The 18,137-nt window shown below is 50.6% G+C and overlaps 1 protein-coding gene across 5 annotated transcripts in view; it reads right to left on the reverse strand.

Moving 5' to 3' along the window:
* LOC140392788 (N-acetyllactosaminide alpha-1,3-galactosyltransferase-like) overlaps positions 1-18,137 on the reverse strand; it is an 85,303-nt gene that overhangs the window by 51,697 nt on the left and 15,469 nt on the right. For 2 of the 5 annotated variants that reach the window (XM_072478425.1, XM_072478423.1), the window contains exon 2: positions 13,974-14,087. The exons of 2 other annotated variants lie outside the window; for them this stretch is intronic. The gene's annotated coding sequence lies outside the window, so the exon portion shown is untranslated. Of the gene's footprint in view, positions 1-13,669; positions 13,928-13,973; positions 14,088-18,137 lie in introns of those variants that run through there. One more of the 5 variants, XM_072478424.1, reaches the window with a different exon arrangement.

Below are 18,137 nucleotides of genomic sequence, written 5' to 3' on the forward strand. Positions count from 1 at the left end.
GGGGATCACTGTTTAAAAATATGGGCTTGACCATTTAAGACAGAGTTGAGCAGAAATGTTTTCTCTGTGGGTCATGAGACTTTGGAACTCTTCCTCAATAGGCAGTGGAGGCAGAATCTTTGAATATTTTTAAGGCAGAGATTGATAGATTCTTGATTACGTGTTGCAATTAACAAATCACATCATAGTTCGATATTATAGCTCACATGGTTTCATAGAATCCCTACAGTACAGAAGGAGGCTATTCAGCCCATTGAGTTTCCACGGACCCTTCGAAAGAGTACTATACTCATGTCCGCTCCCCCGTTCACCCCGCTCTATCCCCATAACTTGATCTACCCATCCCTGGACACCAAGGGGCAATTTAGCTTGGCCAATCCACCTAACCTGCACATCTTTGGACTATGGGAGGAAAATGGTGCACCCGGAGGAATCCCACAGACATGGGGTAAACATACAAACTCCACAGATAGCCACCCAAGGCCTGAATTGAGCCTGAGTCCCTGGTGCTGTGAGGCAGCAGTGCTAACCGTGTCACCCAGAGGTTTAAAGGTTAGCTGGGAGCTACAGACCTGTAAGGAGTAATACACTTACTGAGGTTGTGTTGACAGGAGCTTCAGACATGGAATGACCAACACAACTAACGAGGTCACACTGATTAAGCACATCAGACAATCCAGCTTTAATCATGGAACTGAGTCCAATGATAGGTATAGCAATCTAAGTATGCAAGCACAGCCATGGGGAGGCCAGGCAAGAGCTCTGTAATCCAAGGCAACAGATAAAAATTAGGATGATAAGATGGTGGTTGCAGATCGATAACTTGAGATAAAGTAAAAAGGTAGTCTGTGCTGAAAACACACTCTGCCATCTCCATTCTTGTAGATATTGATAACCCAATAATGTAATAATGGAAGGGATTCACATGTGTAACTTGCAAATAAATGAGAACTCATTCTGGCGAAAGACCGTGTGGATTCTCCCAACACTGGTGCAATAAAGATCGATTGAGCACTGCTTCAGAGGTTCCTCAAAGTTATTGGAACTCCCAATGGAGAAGGGGTTACCAGAGTAAGCAGGAAAATGGAGTAGGGGTTAAAAATCAGCCACAATCCTACTGAATGGTGGAACAGGCTTGAAGGGCCGAATGGCCTACTCCTGCTCCAAATCCGTATGTTCATGAGAGTGGGCAAGTTCCTGGCTTCATTTCTTTGAAAATTTAAAGTACCCAATTCTTTTTTCTCCAAATTAAGGGTCAATTTAGCATGGCCAATCCACCAACCCTGCACATCTTTGGGTTTGTGAGGTGAGACCCACGGGGAGAATGTGCAAACTCCACACAGATAGTGACCAGAGATCGAACCTGGGGCCTCGGCGACGCGAGTTGTCAGTGCTAACCACTGCGCCAAAAGGGCCACTGATTGCTGAGTAAGCAGAAAGGACAGAATTCCAATAGAACTGCTCAAGCACAGAAAGTCCCACTTCCACATATTCATGACCTTCTCTTCCTTCCCTATTGGAAGGTGGGATGCATTCCATAGGGCATGCATGAAGCAAAAACAAACAAACAACGTAATTGCAAAAGCAAAGTTGCCAAAAGAGATTATAGAAATGATCGAGGCCAGCTTAAAAAACTCCATTCTGCTGTGGACAAGGAGTATATCCAGAAGCACAGTGTGGTTCGCCTGCTGGCAGATCTACGGTGAGCATGGTCTTCTCCATTCACCAGTTACAAGAGAAGTGTAAGGAAGAGGATATACCTTACTTTTTAGGTCCCACATAGGCATTCAACATCAGCAGGGCAGGATTCTACAAGGTTGAGGAAAACTGGTTGCCCAAAAGGTCCTTTGTCTCATCCAGTTATTCCACAACATGAACTATACAGAACTGTTTGACTGCACCACGTTGAACAGTATCAGGGTTAAGAATGGGGTGATACAGGGCTGTGCCCTGCATCCCACTTTGTTTGGTATCTTCTTCTCCATGCTCCTGACCTCGCCATCCCGCAGATAAAAAAAAGTTTTACCTTGGCCGGAATTTTCCAGCCCCTCACACTGGTGGTACCTTCAGGTCCCATTGATGTGAAGGGCTGGAAAACTCCTGCTCTGCATACTACAGATCTACAATACTACAATCGCTCCAGGCTAAAAGCAAATACAGAAATCTGATCACACTGATGAGGCCATGTGAGTTACTCACACGGAAACACAAGCTAAAAAAAGCTCATGGATCCTTGATGCAGAACTTGGGCTCTGGTCTACTTACAAAACATGCATGGAGTAATAATCAAGCTGACTCTTAGGTTCTTCCCCGAGATGGATGGCAAGTGCGAATAGTGCCAAGGAGGCCTGGGCGCGCCGTGTTCTGGTCTTGCCCCAGACTTGATGGTTTTTTTTTTTATTCGTTCCTGGGACGTGGCATCGAAGGCTTTGTCAGCATTTATTGCCCATCCCTAATTGCCCTTAAAGAGACAGTTAAGAGTCAACCACATTGTGGTGGATCTGGAGTCACATGTAGGCCAGACCAGACAAGGGTGGCAGAATTCCTTGCCTAAAGGATATTAGTGAACCAGGCGAGCTTTTACAACAACCGACAATAGTTTCATGGTCATCATTACACTTTTTTAGATTCCAGATTTTTATTGCATTCAAATGTAACCATCTGCAGAGGCAGGATTTGAACTTTGGTCCCCAGAGCATTACTCTTGGTATTTGGTTTACCAGTCCAGTGACAATGCCACTACGCCACCACCTCCTTCGAGGTATTGGACAGCCTTTTTTGAGGCAATGTCCAAAGTGGTGGGGGTGAGGGTGGAGCCATGCCCAAGAGTGGCAGTCTTCAGGATATCAGAACAGCCAGATCTCTTCATGGCGTGGGAGGGGCTGACGCCCTTGCCTTTGCCTCCCTGATCTCCCGCCGGCGAATCCTGCTCGGCTGGCGGTCAGAAGCACCACCCAAAGCTGCAGACTGACTGTCCGACCTATTGGAATTTCTCCAATAGGAGAAAATTAAATTTGCCACCCGAGGGTCGGAGGAGGGCTTCCACAAAACGTGGGAGCCATTCACTCGGTTGTTCCAAGATCTGTTTGTATCCAACAACTAAGAAGTCAAAGAACAGGACTGCCGGTGATGGGGTCGTGCTGAGAAGTCGCACATCAGGTTGCTCTCCTCCCGCGAACCTGCAAAATAGGCACTTTTTGATCAAAAACGCCCATAAACTATATAAATCATCCCCACACCACTAACAAAACGGAGAAAGACGGAAAGATGGCGAACAACAGCTAGTCCAGAAGACAAGTGGAGACCAGGAGTGGAAACGCCTGGACAAACAACAATCGGCTGAACCGACCGATACACGAGGCGGCGAAACTCGGACTTCGCCAGAACGAGAGGAACTGACCCGCCGCACGAGAAGCCCCCGCACACCACGGGATGGGTGGAGGATGTTCCTCTCAAGAGAGAGTTGAAGGAACACCAAGAGGAAACAAAATCGGGGACACAAGCTGCGGTGAAGGATGCGGTGTCTGAAGCTCTGGTGAACATGCAGGTGGCCATGGACAAAGCCGGAAAATGACTGGAGACACAGGAGGCAACGATTAAAGATCTGGAGAGGGCTGCCATGGACTAGAGCGACTGGATCGTCACCCTGGAAAAGGAGATGGCAAGGCTGGTCACGACACAAGTCAACCTGAGAGGAAAGGTTGAGGATCAGGAGAACTGGTAGAGGAGGCAGAACCTGCGAATCGTGGGCCTACTTGAGGGGATCGAAGGTAGGAACCCCACAGACTATGTGGCCCAAATGGTGGGCAACCTGGTGGGAAGGGACAGCTTCCCCAACACACCAGAAAATCGACAGAGCATACTGGTCGCTTCGACCAAAGTCCAAAATTGGGGAACAACCGAGGGCGATAATTGCTAAAATGCATCGGTACCAGGACTGGGTAAGAATCCTGAGCTGGGCCAGGCAGTCCAAAAACTGCAGCTGGGAAGGTCACAAGATCCGGACCTGTCCAAGCACCGGGCCAAATTTAACAAGGTGAAGACTGCGCTGTCCAATAACGGTGAGAGATTCGGAATGCGTACCCAGCCAAGCTCTGGGTCATGCATCAAGACAGGGAACACTTTTTCATAGTCCTGCGGAAGCAGACAGGTTTGTCGCAGAGAACGGACTGGAGAAGCGGCAGCAGGGGCAGCGATTAAAAGCCCGCAGAATGAGACTCTCTTACAATGTAATGTTTTAACAAATAAAGTTCTCTCCCTTTTACAGTCTAAATCCCCAGAGCGCAGGGGCCCGACCTCAAGGGGAGAAGAGTGACCGTGCCATTTTGGATGGTCCCCTAACAAAGGGGTCCCATAGGAATGGGGGGGTGGGGGAGGGGGGCAGGGGATTCCCCATCAGAATGGTCACCTGGAATATCAGGAGACTTAACGTCCTAATGAAAAGATCCAGAGCCTTCATCCACCTGAAAACCCTGAGGGCTACCGTAATCTTCCTCCAAGAGACACACCTGAGGGAGAAGCGAGGGCTGGGTGGGACAGACCTACCATTCCTGCTATGGGACGAAGGCCGGGGGTGGGTTGCCAATTTGCTAAATAAGAGGGTGATCTTCACGGCGGCAAAGTTGGTTATGGACCCAGGGGACGGTACGTCATGGTCAGCGGGGTGTCCTAGACTGGCCACCGGTAGTCCTCATTAACGTGTATGCTCCCAACTGGGTCGACATGGAGTTTCTAAACTTGACCATGGCGGAAACCCCAACATAGACACGCACCAACTGATCATAGGAGGACTTTAACTGTATACAGGACCCACGAACAGACAGGTGAAGACCAAAACAGGAAAGACCTCCAACATGGCACAGATGGGGCGGAGGGCCCACCCAGGGGAGAAGGAGATCTCCTTCTCCCAAATACATAATGTCTATTCACGGATTGACTTCTTTGTTGTGTGGAAATTGGTGCTTCGGGTTGGTCAGGGCGGAATACTCCGCAGTCGTAATCTCCAACCACACTCCACGTTACATGGATGTGAGCTTGGAGACGGGCCGTACCCAACGCCCCCAATGGAGGTTGGACATAGCCCTCTTGGCCCACAAGACTTTTTGAGAGAAAATATCACAGGCGTTAGATGAGGATATTACTAATAACGAGAACAGGGAGGTCTCACCCTCCACGTTCTGGGAGGCGCTGAAGGCTGTGATCAGGGGTGAGGTTATCGCTTGTAAAGCACAAAGAGATAGAGAAGAGAGGGCGGCGAGAAACAGCTAGTCGACTCCATACTGGAAGTAGACCGGCGATACTCCAAGGCCCTGACCGTAGAATTCTTGGTGGAGACGATAAAGTTACAAATGGACTTTGACCTGCTCTCCACGAGGAAAGCAGTGCACCAACTCCTGTACGAGCACGGAAACAAGGGGGGGGGGTGGAACGGGACAGAAAACAGCGTCTTGAAGCACCACTAGAACTGGGAGAAGGCATGGAGAGTATTAGCTCCATGTAGGCAGGGAAGGTGCCAGAACCAGACGGTTTCCCGGCGGACTTCTACAAAAGAATCGTGACAGCACTGGCCCCGCACCTGCTGGAGGACTGGGTAACAGAGGATCAAACGGGGAGAGAACATCAGAGGTGATCATCTCCCTGGACGCAGAAAAAGCCTTCGACAGAGTCAAATGGAAGTACTGGAGGTACCGGAACTGTTCAGGCTAGGAACAGGGTTCACCATCTGGGTTAAACCCCTGTACTTCGCTCCCACGGTGAGTGTATGGACAAATACCACCAGCTCCAAGTACTTCCAGCTGCATAGAGGCACAAGGCAGGGATGCCCATATCCCCACTGCTGTTCACCCGCGATCGAACTATTCGTGGTTAGGGCGGTAAAGAATTGGTAAGGGATCCGGAGAGGAAACAGAGAGCACAGAGACTCGCTCTATGCGGATGACCTGCCCCTCTACATCTCGGACCCGTGACGCAGCATGGCAGGAATCATGGCATGGCGCTCTTGAAAGAGTTTGGGACCTACTCGGGCTACAAACTTAACTTGAGCAAAAGTGGGATCTTCCCGGTGAAACCGTAAAGGGGAGGGGCAGAGCTGGTGGGGCTGCCATTTAAACAGGCCCATCACAAATTCCATTACCTGGGGATCCAAATCGCTCATGAATGGCCAGGGATCCACAAGTGGAACTGACCAGCCTGACGGAGGAAATTAAGGAGGACCTGCAGAGATGGAATACACTGCCGCTCTCCCTGGCGGGGACTCTCACTGGCGGGGAGGGTGCCGACGATCAAAATGAACGTACTGTCCAGGGTTTCTCTTCATGTTTAGATCCAGCCCGACCTACATCCCCATGGCCTTTTTCAACTCATGAGTCAAACTGATGGCATTTGTATGGGGGCGGGGGTAGAAATGCAAGGATTCCAAAGAGTGCTAGAGAACGAGATCCATGGGTGGCCTAATCCTTCCTTTTAAAAAAAAATATATATATTTATTAAAGTTTTTCAACAAAACAAGTTTTTTTCCCCTTACAAACAATAACCCCCCCAACCCCCGTAACAAAATAGCACAAAATCGCCCTGAGCAAGGTATATACATGGTAAGATGATATATTTACATAGCTTTATACACTGGCTCTCGCCCATTCGTGCCAGTTTCCCCCACCCTCCATGTTATCCCACGCTCCTCCGTCCCCTCAAGCAATCTCTCGTTCCCCCCCCCCCCGCCCCCCCCCCCAGGGTTGCTGCTGCTGCTGACTGACCTTCCTCTAACGCTCCGCGAGGCAGTCTAGGAACGGTTGCCACCGCCTGTAGAACCCCTGCGCAGACCCCCTTAAGGCAAACTTAATCCTCTCCAACTTTATGAACCCAGTCATGTCGTTTGTCCAGGCCACCACGCTAGGGGGCTTCGCCTCCTTCCACATTAGCAAGATCCTACGCCGGGCTACCAGGGACGCAAAGGCCAGAATGCCGGCCTCTTTCGCCTCCTGCACTCCCGGCTCATCCACTACTCCAAATATTGCTAGCCCCCAGCTTGGCTTGACCCGGACTTTCACCACCTGAGATATTGCTCCCGCCACTGCTCTCCAGAACCCCTCCAGTGCCGGACATGTCCAGAACATGTGGTCATGGTTCACCGGGCTCCCTGAACATCTTCCGCATCTGTCCTCCACCCCAAAGAACCTACTCAACCTCGCCCCCGTCAGGTGCGCTCTGTGAACCACCTTAAATTGTATATAGGCTGAGCCTGGCACATGAGGAGGAGGAATTAACCCTACCCAGGGCGTCAGCCCACAAACCTTCCTCGATCTCCTCCCCCAGCTCCTCCTCCCATTTACCCTTCAACTCTTCTGCTAGCGCTTCCCCCTCTTCTTTCATCTCTTGGTGTATTGCCGAAACCTTGCCCTCCCCGACCCATACACCTGAGATCACCCTATCTTGAATTTCCTGTGTCGGGAGCAGCGGGAATTCCCTGACCTGTCGCCTCACAAAGGCCCTCACCTGCATATATCTAAATGCATTTCCCGGGGGTAGCTCAAACTTCTCCTCCAGTGCCCCTAGGCTCGCAAATGTCCCGTCGATGAACAGGTCCCCCATTCTTCTAATCCCCGCCCGGTGCCAGCCCTGGAACCCCCCGTCCACCTTCCCCAGGACAAACCGGTGGTTACCCCTGATCGGGGACCACACCGAGGCTCCCACTGCACCCCTATGCCGTCTCCACTGGCCCCTGATCCTTAACGTTGCCGCCACCACCGGGCTCGTGGTGTACTTTGATGGCGAGAGCGGCAGCAGTGCCGTCACCAGCGCCCCCAAGCTCGTTCCTTTGCAGGACGCCTTCTCCATCCTCTTCCATGCCACCCCCTCTCCCTCCATAACCCACTTACGGATCATCGCCACGTTTGCTACCCAGTAGTAGCTCCCTAGGTTTGGCAGCGCCAGCCCTCCTCGGTCCCTACTGCGCTCCAGGAACCCTCTCCTTACCCTCGGGGTTTTGTTCGCCCACACAAACCCCATAATACTCCTACCTACTCTCTTGAAAAAGCCCTTGGTGATCACGGTGGGAAGGCACTGAAACACAAACAAAAACCTCGGAAGGACCACCATTTTGACCGACTGCACTCTACCGGCCAACGAGAGCGGCAACATGTCCCATCTTTTGAAGTCCACCTCCATTTGGTCCACCAACCTCGTCAGATTCAATTTGTGTAGGGCCCCCCAACGCCTGGCTATCTGGATCCCCAGATACCGAAAACTCCCCACCGCCCTCCTCAGCGGTAGGTCCCCTATCCCTCTTTCTTGGTCCCCTGCCTGTAGTACAAAAAGCTCGCTCTTCCCTACATTGAGCTTATAGCCCGAGAACTCCCCAAACTCCCGCAAAGTCTGCATGACCTCCACCATCCCCTCCATTGGGTCCGCCACGTACATAAGCAGGTTGTCCGCATATAGCGACACCCGATGCTCTTCTCCCCCGCGGACCATCCCCCTCCATTTATTAGACTCCCTCAGTGATATGGCCAAGGGTTCGATCGCCAATGCAAACAACAGGGGGGACAGAGGGCACCCCTGCCTCGTTCCTCGGTACAGCCGAAAGTAATCCGACCTCCGCCGGTTCGTCACCACACTTGCCACCGGAGCGCTGTAAAGGAGCTTAACCCAGCTAATAAACCCTCCCCCGAACCCAAACCTACGCAACACCTCCCAGAGGTACTCCCACTCTACTCGGTCAAAGGCCTCTTCCGCGTCCATGGCTGCCACTATCTCCGCCTCTCCCTCCTCCGATGGCATCATTATCCCCGCCGCACATTCGTATTTAATTGCCGGCCCTTTACAAATCCCGTCTGGTCCTCATGTATCACCCCCAGGACACAGTCCTCAATCCTCGTGGCCAGCACTTTTGCCAGTAGCTTAGCGTCCACATTGAGGAGCGAAATCGGCCTGTACGATCCACATTACAGTGGGTCCTTGTCTCACTTCAGAATCAAGGAAATTGTTGCCTCCGACATTGTCGGGGGCAGGGTCCCCTCCTCGCTTGCCTCATTGAAGGTCCCCACTAGTAGCGGGGCCAACAGGTCCGCATACTTTCTATAGAACTCCACCGGGAACCCGTCCGGCCCCAGGGCCTTCCCCGCCTGCATGCTCCCAAAACCCTTACGCAGCTCCTCCAACCCGATTGGCGCCCCCAAACCAGCCACCTCTTGCTCCTCCACCCTCGGGAACCGCAGTTGGTCCAGGAATCTTCTCATCCCCTCTTCCCCCCCTGGGGGCTGGGATCTATGCAGCTCTTCGTAGAAGGCCTTGAATACCTTGTTTATTTCCATTGCACTCTGGGTCATGGCTCCCCCACCATCTTTGACTCCCCGTATTTCCCTCGCCGCTGCCCTCTTACGGAGCTGGTGTGCCAGCATCCGACTGGCCTTTTCCCCGCACTCGTAGGTCGCCCCCTGCGCCTTCCTCCACTGTGCCTCCGCCTTCCCCGTGGTCAACAGGTCAAACTCCGTCTGGAGCTGTCGCCTTTCCCCAAGTAATCTTTCCTCCGGGGCCTCTGCGTATCTCCTGTCCACTCGCAAAATCTCCCCCACTAACCTCTCCCTTTCCCTGCCCTCTGTCTTCTCCCTATGAGCCCTGATGGAGATTAGCTCTCCCCTGATCACCGCCTTCAACGCCTCCAATACCACCCCCACTCGCACCTCCCCGTTGTCGTTGGCCTCCAAGTACCTTTCAATACACCCCCTTACCTTCCCACACACCACCTCATCTGCCAGCAGTCCCACATCCAACCGCCACAGCGGGCGTTGGTCCCTCTCCTCTCCCAGCCCCATTTCCACCCAGTGCGGGGCATGGTCCGAAACGGCTATGGACGAATTCTCTGTCCCCTCCACCCTCGGGATGAGCGCCCTGCCCAGCACAAATAAGTCTATCCGGGAGTATGCCTTGTGCACGTGGGAAAAGAAAGAAAATTCCCTGGCCTGCGGTCTTGCAAACCTCCATGGGTCCACTCTCCCCATCTGGTCCATAAACCCCGAGCATCCTGGCCGCCGCCGGCCTCTTTCCCGTCCTTGATTTGGAGCGGTCTAGTGCTGGATCCAACACTGTATTAAAGTCCCCTCCCATTATCAGTCCTCCTACCTCCAGGTCCGGGATGCGCCCCAACATGCGCTTCATGAATCCAGCATCATCCCAGTTCGGGGCGTATACATTTACCAACACCACCTACATCCCTTGCAACCTACCACTCACCATCATGTATCTCCCTCCATTGTCCGCTACGATAGTCTTGGCCTCAAATGACACATGCTTTCCCACCAGAATTGCCACCCCTCTATTTTTCGCATCCAGTCCCGAGTGAAATACCTGTCCTACCCATCCCCTTCTTAACCTAACCTGGTCCGCCCCCTTCAGGTGTGTCTCTTGGAGCATGGCCATGTCCGCCTTCAGTCCCTTCAAGTGCGCGAACACTCGAGCCCTCTTCACCGGTCCGTTCAGGCCCCCCCCCCCCCCCCCGCCGACTAGCCATCTCCTTTTCTGGGCCAGTCCCATGTCCGCGTCTCCCTGACCCTCCAGGCCCCCAACCAGGGGACCTCCGTCCCGGCCACCTCTTGTGTGTCCCATTCCCTTTCGGCCAGTGCAGCAGCAACCCTGTTTCCCCCCCCCTTCCCTCCCCCCCGCTAGATCCCAGTCTAGCTTTTTTGCTCCCCCCATATCACTCCCGTAAGTCAGCTGATGCCTGCTGACCCTGGCTTCCCCCGCCATCCCTTTGACCCCCCCAGTGTAGGAATCTCCCCATCAGTAGACGTTCCTACGTTCCCCCTCCCACCTTTCTTCCCGCGCGCGGGAGAAAAACCCCGCGCTTTCCAGAGCCTGCCCCGCCCCCCGACGCAGCTTCTGCTGCGGCCTGGTCTCTCGTCCCCAGCCCATATAACATTCCCTGCGCGTGCTTGCCCCCCTATATACAACCGCCATCATACTTCAACCCTTAAATACCCCCCACCCTCAATTAGAGTCCAACATTTCAGTTAATATAAAGTTCCACGCCTCTTTGGGCGTTTCGAAGTAGTGGCGTTGGCCATTATGTGTAACCCACAGTCGCGCTGGCTGCAACATTCCAAATTTCACTCCTTTCCGGTGCAGCACCGCTTTGGCCCGGTTGAAACCCGCTCTCCGCTTAGCGACCTCCGTGCTCCAGTCCGGGTATATTCTGATCTCAGCGTTGTCCCACTTGCTGCTCCGTTCCTTCTTGGCCCATTTCAGGACCCTCTCTCTGTCTGTGAACCGGTGAAATCTCACCACCATCGCCCTTGGCGGCTCGATTGCCTTGGGCTTCCTCGCCAGCACCCTGTGCGCCCCTTCCAGCTCCAGCAACCCCGGGGGGCCTCCGCGCCCATCAGCGCCCCGATCATTGTGCCCGCATATGCCGCGGCGTCGGCCCCCTCCACTCCTTCAGGGAGACCCAGGATCCGCAGATTCTTTCTCCTCGACCTGTTCTCCAGGTCTTCGAGTCTTCCCGCCCACCTCTTGTGTAGCGCCTCGTGCTGCTCCACTCTCACCGCCAGGCCCAAGAGCTCGTCCTCGTTCTGGCTGACTCTTTTCTCTACCTCCTGGATCTTAATCTCGTGGGCCTTCTGGGTGATCCAGAGTCCTTCAATTGCCGAAAGCATAGGCGCCAGCATCTCCTTGCGCATCTCCTCGCGCTGCTCTTCGCGCTGCTCTTCGAAGCAGCGCTTGATGAACTCCTGCAGCTCCCCTTTGTCCCTGGCTGCCGCCATTTTGTTTTTTTTACCCTGCTTCTCCCGTTGCTCCAGTGCCACTCTTCTGGCCGTTGCACTTCGGGTCTGTTTCATAGGCATTGGAGGGGGACCTTCTCTTCCCTTCCCCACGGGTTTTTGTCGAAAAAAGTTCAGTTGGGGCTCCTCTAGCGAGCTCGAATGTCTGTGGTAGCGGGAGCTGCCGACTCGTGCAGCTTAGCTCCGCATCGCCGCACCCGGAAGCCGGCCTAATTCTTCCTAACCTGCAATATTACCACTGGGCAGCGACCGCAGTGAGAGTGAAGGGGTGGATAAAGGAGCCAGAAAGAGTGGGTGCTTATGGAGGAAGGTTCCTGCAGAAGGACCTGCCTCCGGGCCCGAGCACTGGCGGCATTCCCATTCTCACCTAACAAGTATTCAATGAGCCCAGTGGTGGTAACAACACTCCGGTCATGGAACCAACTGTGACAACATTTTGGGCTAACTGAGATGTCCGACAAAGCCCCCATCTGCCACAACCACAGATTCACACCGGCGACTATGGACACCACCTTCAAAAGATGGAGACTACATAGATCAACATAGAATTTACAGTGCAGAAGGAGGCCATTCGGCCCATCGAGACTGCACCGGCTCTTGGAAAGAGCACCCTTCCCAAGGTCAACACCTCCACCCGACCTCCATAACCCAGTAACCCCACCCAACACTAAGGGCACTTTTGGACACTAAAGGCAATTTATCATGGCCAATCCACCTAACCTGCACATCTTTGGACTGTGGGAGGAAACCGGAGCACCCGGAGGAAACCCACGCAGACACGGGGAGGATGTGCAGACTCCGCACAGACAGTGACCCAAGCCAGAATCGAACTTGGGACCCTGGAGCTGTGAAGCAATTGTGCTAACCACAATGCTACCGTGCTGCCGGGGCGGGCCACTGACAGTGAGGGATTTCTACACCAACAACAGGTTAACAAGGCTTGAAGAGCTGACAGAAAGATTCCAGCAGACGGGGGAAAGGAACTTGGGTAACTACAACTCAAAAACTTCTACGAAGGGAAACAAGGATGTGCCCACGACCACCACGACAATCACTGCTAGAAGACCTGTTGAATACGCACATCTTGGGAAATTGCGGTGACATGTACGGGTGAGTGCTAAGGGGGGCCAACACACAACTGGACGAGACAAGAGAAGTGGGAAGAGGACCTGGGGTTTGAAATAGGGTGGGGACTCTGGAGCGAAGCACTGCACAGGGTCAACTCTACCTCCACACGTGTAATGCAGTTAAAAGTTGTACACAGAGTCCACTGATCCAGAACCCGAATGAGGTTCTTCCCGGAGGTGGAGGAAAGATCCGAACGGCTCAAGGAGGCCCAGTCAACCACGCCGACATGTTCTGGTCGTGTCCCAGACTCGCTGTATTCTGGGCAGCCTTCTGTTTGTTCATATTTATTTTGGATACCAAACAATAAAAATCATTTAAAATAAAAAGTCAAAGAACAGGAGAGGGTAGCCACCACACAGCAAAGAAGGGGGAGTGGGGAGGGAGTCATGGAACCCAACCTTGCCCAACAAAGGAAGCATGAGAAACAGTGTCACACCAACATAACAGGGTATAAGTACAGATGAGAGAAGAAGGCAAAATAAATGACTCAGTTTAGGGGGCAGGGGAGAGCAGGGGAAGTTGCCAGAACCAAAAACATAATGGGAATCGAAAAACAGGAAATCGTACCCATCACTGTAAATAATGCAAGAAGAACGACAATGTATGTATGTAAATAATTAAAACAGACATGTGTAAATATGTTTCTTTACCCTCGAGTCTCCTCCTGTTTGTCCACGTTTATCCTTGTTTTGTATACCACAAAAAACTCAATAAAAACATTTAAAAAAGATCATGCTAACTCCTAGGATTAACATACTAGTTTATAATACCTATGTTCTCAGAATCTGCTCGTATGGCTAGGGAGCCTGGACAGTTTGACAGCTACCAAGAAACTTCAACAACTTTCATCTTGCTGTTTGCGCCACACTCCAGGCACATTATTGAAGGACAAAAATAACAGATATTGCAGTCCTCTCACAAAGGCCAAACAGTCCCGTTTATGTTGGCGCTCATCAGATGGACACGGCTTGGGAATGCTCGCGGAATGGCAGATGGTCGCACACTTAACCATTTTCTGTGGTACATTCCAGCCACCTGAAATTGAAGTGCTGCTGAGCTACATTTTTCACTCACCCTACCACACCTGCCAAGAGCTGTCGCCCGAGTTACACACGGTTCTGAAATTTTGCTTGCAGTCGTTTCAATAACGTACGGAAATGTGCAACCGATAAGTTTAAGCATGGCGACCTATGAATAGAATGGTATTCCATTAGTCAGAAGTGGAGTGTAAAGAGGTCTGAGATATTTAGAATGTTCAAGTACTGCCAGAGCAGCAGATTAAAAATGTCAATCAAACCTAACTATTCTCTTAATCTCCCCCATCCAGATTCTCCTCCTCACCTCCCCACCCAGGTTAATTTGGCAATTGTCTTAAATGATGCTGAGGACAAGGTGGTTTAGGGCGAGAAATCCAAACTCGTGGTTGGGGCTGAAGTCGAGAGGCCCACATCCTGGGAAATCAACCTTCCTGAAATCATTGTATCTCCCCCCGCCAGGTGAGTACACTGCCAATTATTGAGTGACGGATGTACAGTTTATTGCAATCAGATGAGGAACTTCGGCCATCTGAATTTCATTGTCTGTTCTTGGAGGACAGATATTAATAGATGTGACAAGAGGGGTCGGGGTGGTCTGGATGGGGTGGATAAGAAGAAACTGTCCCCAATGGCAGACCAGGATGGACACCAATTTAAAAAAGGTAATTGGCAAAAGACGCAGTAGTGCCGCAATGCAGCAAGTATTTAGAATCCGGAATGCTGGATGTGTGATGGAGGCAGATTCAATTGAATTATTCGCTGAAGAGAGAATTTTGCAGGCTAGGGGTGGATGGAGAAAAGTGGGTGAGTAGGACTAGACAAGTTGAGGCAGCACAGATACGACAGGCAGAGCGGGCTTCTTCTGCACCGCAACAGTCACGACCAATTCAAAAGGAGGTTATATTTATACTGTGCAAGTGCCCTGGTCTGTGTAAGCTCTCTTCATCGACAGTCATGCTGCAGAGGTAATTATGATGAATAACAGTTCTGAACAGCCATCAAGCAGACCACAACAACAAGAGACTCTAGCTGGTATTATTTCCTACCTTACAACAATGATGACACTTCAAAAAAAAAAAAAAAGTATTTTTGGTTGGTTGCGGACCACTTGTTAACCTGAAATCTAAGCCTTGGACTCAATACGTTTAAAATGAAAGCCATCGTCACTGTTTCTGATAACATATCTTTTGTTTTAATGCAGGCTATATATAGCCTGATGGGTGATTGAGTACATACACATTACTTAGGTCTGATATTGTTGAGCAAGAGGTTGGCCCACCTTTATTTCAGTCCATATTTATGAACAGTCTTTCATTGAGGTTAATTCGTTCAACACTAGGCGTGTGAAATACTGAATGTTTTTTGAGCGTGTCAGGAGATGCAAGGTGGTCACTGCAGATTAAGCTACAAGGCCGACCAAATCTTAAGAGGTTCCAAATCTGTTCAGGGGGATCAAACTCATCTGCTTGGAAGATACAGGTTAAAATCGACATCAGTTGTGAATTTGAGGCCTCTTCAAAAGCAACTTGCCAGTATGGAAAGGTTTCTCAGATCAGAGCTGTTGAGGAGTTGATGGGACCAAAGATAATTTCCGAGAGTTTCTTCATCTCCATAGTAGCAAGACAGAGGGGTGCACGTCTGCTTAAAAAGATCCAAAGAATGACTTTAAAAAGGACGGAGAGTCAAGAGAATATTTTGGTTTTAGCAAACAGTCTAAAGCACTTACTCTGCGGATTTAACTTGCATATATAACTTGTATATATAACCTTCTCAGAATGAATGTGGTTGGTTTAGCACGAGCATCACTGTCTGTCAGTTTGGTGCTTTTCACTGACTGGATAGGTGCACAGTGGGACCCTCACATTGTCAGTGTTAAGCTCAAGTGACATGAAGGTGAAATGATTAAATCTTGCTGAATGCTTTCCAATCACTTCATTATTTAAAAAGTTAATTCACGGCACACACGGTGCCTAGGTTAGCAGTTAACACTCATCCCCCATTGCCCAAGAAAAGCGGCAGTAAGCTACCTGTTTAAACCGCTGTAGTCCATGATGGGAATGTTAGGGAACGAGTTTCAGTACTTTGACCTAGTGACAATGAAGGAACAGTGATATAGTTCCAAGCCAAGATGAAATGTGACGTGGAAATTTGCAGGTGGTGATGTTCCCATGTTCCTGTTCCCCTTGATCTTTTAGGTGGTAGAGCTCACAGTTTGGAAGATGCCATCAAAGAAACTTTAGGGAGTTGAGCAGTGCATTTCGCAGCTTGTACAAATTGAACCAAACTGCGCCGGGGATATTTAAGAAGACCTCAGTGTGCTTTTACCGCGTTTTACATGAAGGTACGTCTTAATGGTGCAGTTCTGTAACAACAGCGCTGTCCTAACATTGTATTGTTTCCAGAGATTGCTGCATTTTAAAATGCTAACTACCACTTCTGAATGATCCAAGGTAGCACAGCAGTTAGCACTATAGCTTCACAGCGCCAGGGTCCCAAGTTAATTCCCAGCTTGGGTCACTGTCTGTGCGGAGTCTGCACCTTCTTCCCGTGTCTGCGTGGGTTTCCTCCGGGTGCTCCGGTTTCCTCCCACAAGTCCCCAAAGAAGTGCTGTTAGGTGAATTGGACATTCTGAATTCTCCCTCTGTGTACCTGAACAGGCGCCGGAATGTGGTGACTAGGGGCTTTTCACAGTAACTTCATTGCAGTGCTAATGTAAGCCTACTTGTGATAATAAAGATTATTATTACTGCCTTAACTGTAGAATCAAAAGATGTACAACTCGCTACAAAAAACACCAGTTTTTCAGGTAATCATTTGAGTCAGAAAGAATCATTGTGTTTCAGAATAATTATGCATTTATACAAGATTGCTTGTGTATATTACCCAGCGGAACATATTTCAAAACTAAGTGGCGGATCAGTTTATCATCCATCTCCATGGGCCATTAGACTGCAAGTGGCATATATAAGATACATCAGACAGCGCAACATTCCACTGACATCAAAAAACATCCAAAACAACAACTTGCACTTCTCCAGTCTCCATAAACCTAGCAATACAAATGTGTTAAGAGGTGCATTTATGTAGCACCTTCACAGTCTCAGGGTGTTCCCAAAGCACTTGGCAAATAACAGTACCACTCACAAAGGGAGGGAGAGAAAAAAAGTGAAAATTACAAAGCAGTTAGCCTGACATCAGTAGCGGGGAAGATGCTCAGGTCTATTATAAAAGGCGTGATAACAACATTTAGAAAGCATCAACAGGATTGAAAGGTAAATCATGCTCAAAAAATCTACTGCAGTTTTTAAAGTATGGAACGAGTAGAGTAATAAGGGAGAACCAGTGGATGTGGTGCATTTGGACTTTCAGATGGTGTTTGATGAGGTGCCTCATAAGAGGTTAGTGGGCATGTGGGATGGGGGTAATGGCTTGGATCGAGAATTGGTTGACTGACAGGAAACAGAGAGTGAAAATAAATGGGTCCTTTTCCAAGTGACAGGCAGTGGCTAGTGTGGTACCGCAGGGATCAGTACTTGGGCCTCAGCTGTTCACACTACATATAAATTACCTGAATGAGGGAACCAAATGTAACATTTCCAAGTTTACTGACAGCACAAAACTGGGTGGAATTGTGAGGAGGATGCAAGGAGGCTTCAAGGTGATTTAGCAGAGTTGAGTGAGTGGGCAAAGACATGGCAGATGCAGCACAATGTGCTAAATGTGAAGTTATGCACTTTGGTGTGAAAAGCAGAAAGGAAGAGAACAGAAAGGAAGAGTAATTTAAATATATTGGGAAGCATGGATGTACAAAGGGATCTGGGTGTTCTTGTACACCAGTCAATGAATGTCGAGAGGCAAGAGCAGCAAGCAATTAGGACGGTAAATGGGGTTTATGGATCAGATGGGGGGAGTGGACCCATGGCGGTTTGCAAGGCCGCAGGCCAGGGAATTTTCTTTCTTCTCCCATGTACACAAAGCCTACTCCCGGATAGATTTCTTTGTTCTGGGTAGGGCGCTCATCCCAAGGGTGGAGGGGACGGAGTATTCGGCTTTTGCCGTTTCGGACCATGCCCCGCACTGGGTGGAACTGGAGCTGGGAGAGGAGAGGGACCAACGCCCGTTGTGGCGGCTGGATGTGGGACTGCTGGCGGACGAGGTGGTGTGTGGGAAGGTGAGGGGGTGTATCGAAAGGTACTTGGAG

Source organism: Scyliorhinus torazame, chromosome 16 (genome assembly GCF_047496885.1).
Source record: "Scyliorhinus torazame isolate Kashiwa2021f chromosome 16, sScyTor2.1, whole genome shotgun sequence".
NCBI classification, from domain to species: domain Eukaryota; kingdom Metazoa; phylum Chordata; class Chondrichthyes; order Carcharhiniformes; family Scyliorhinidae; genus Scyliorhinus; species Scyliorhinus torazame.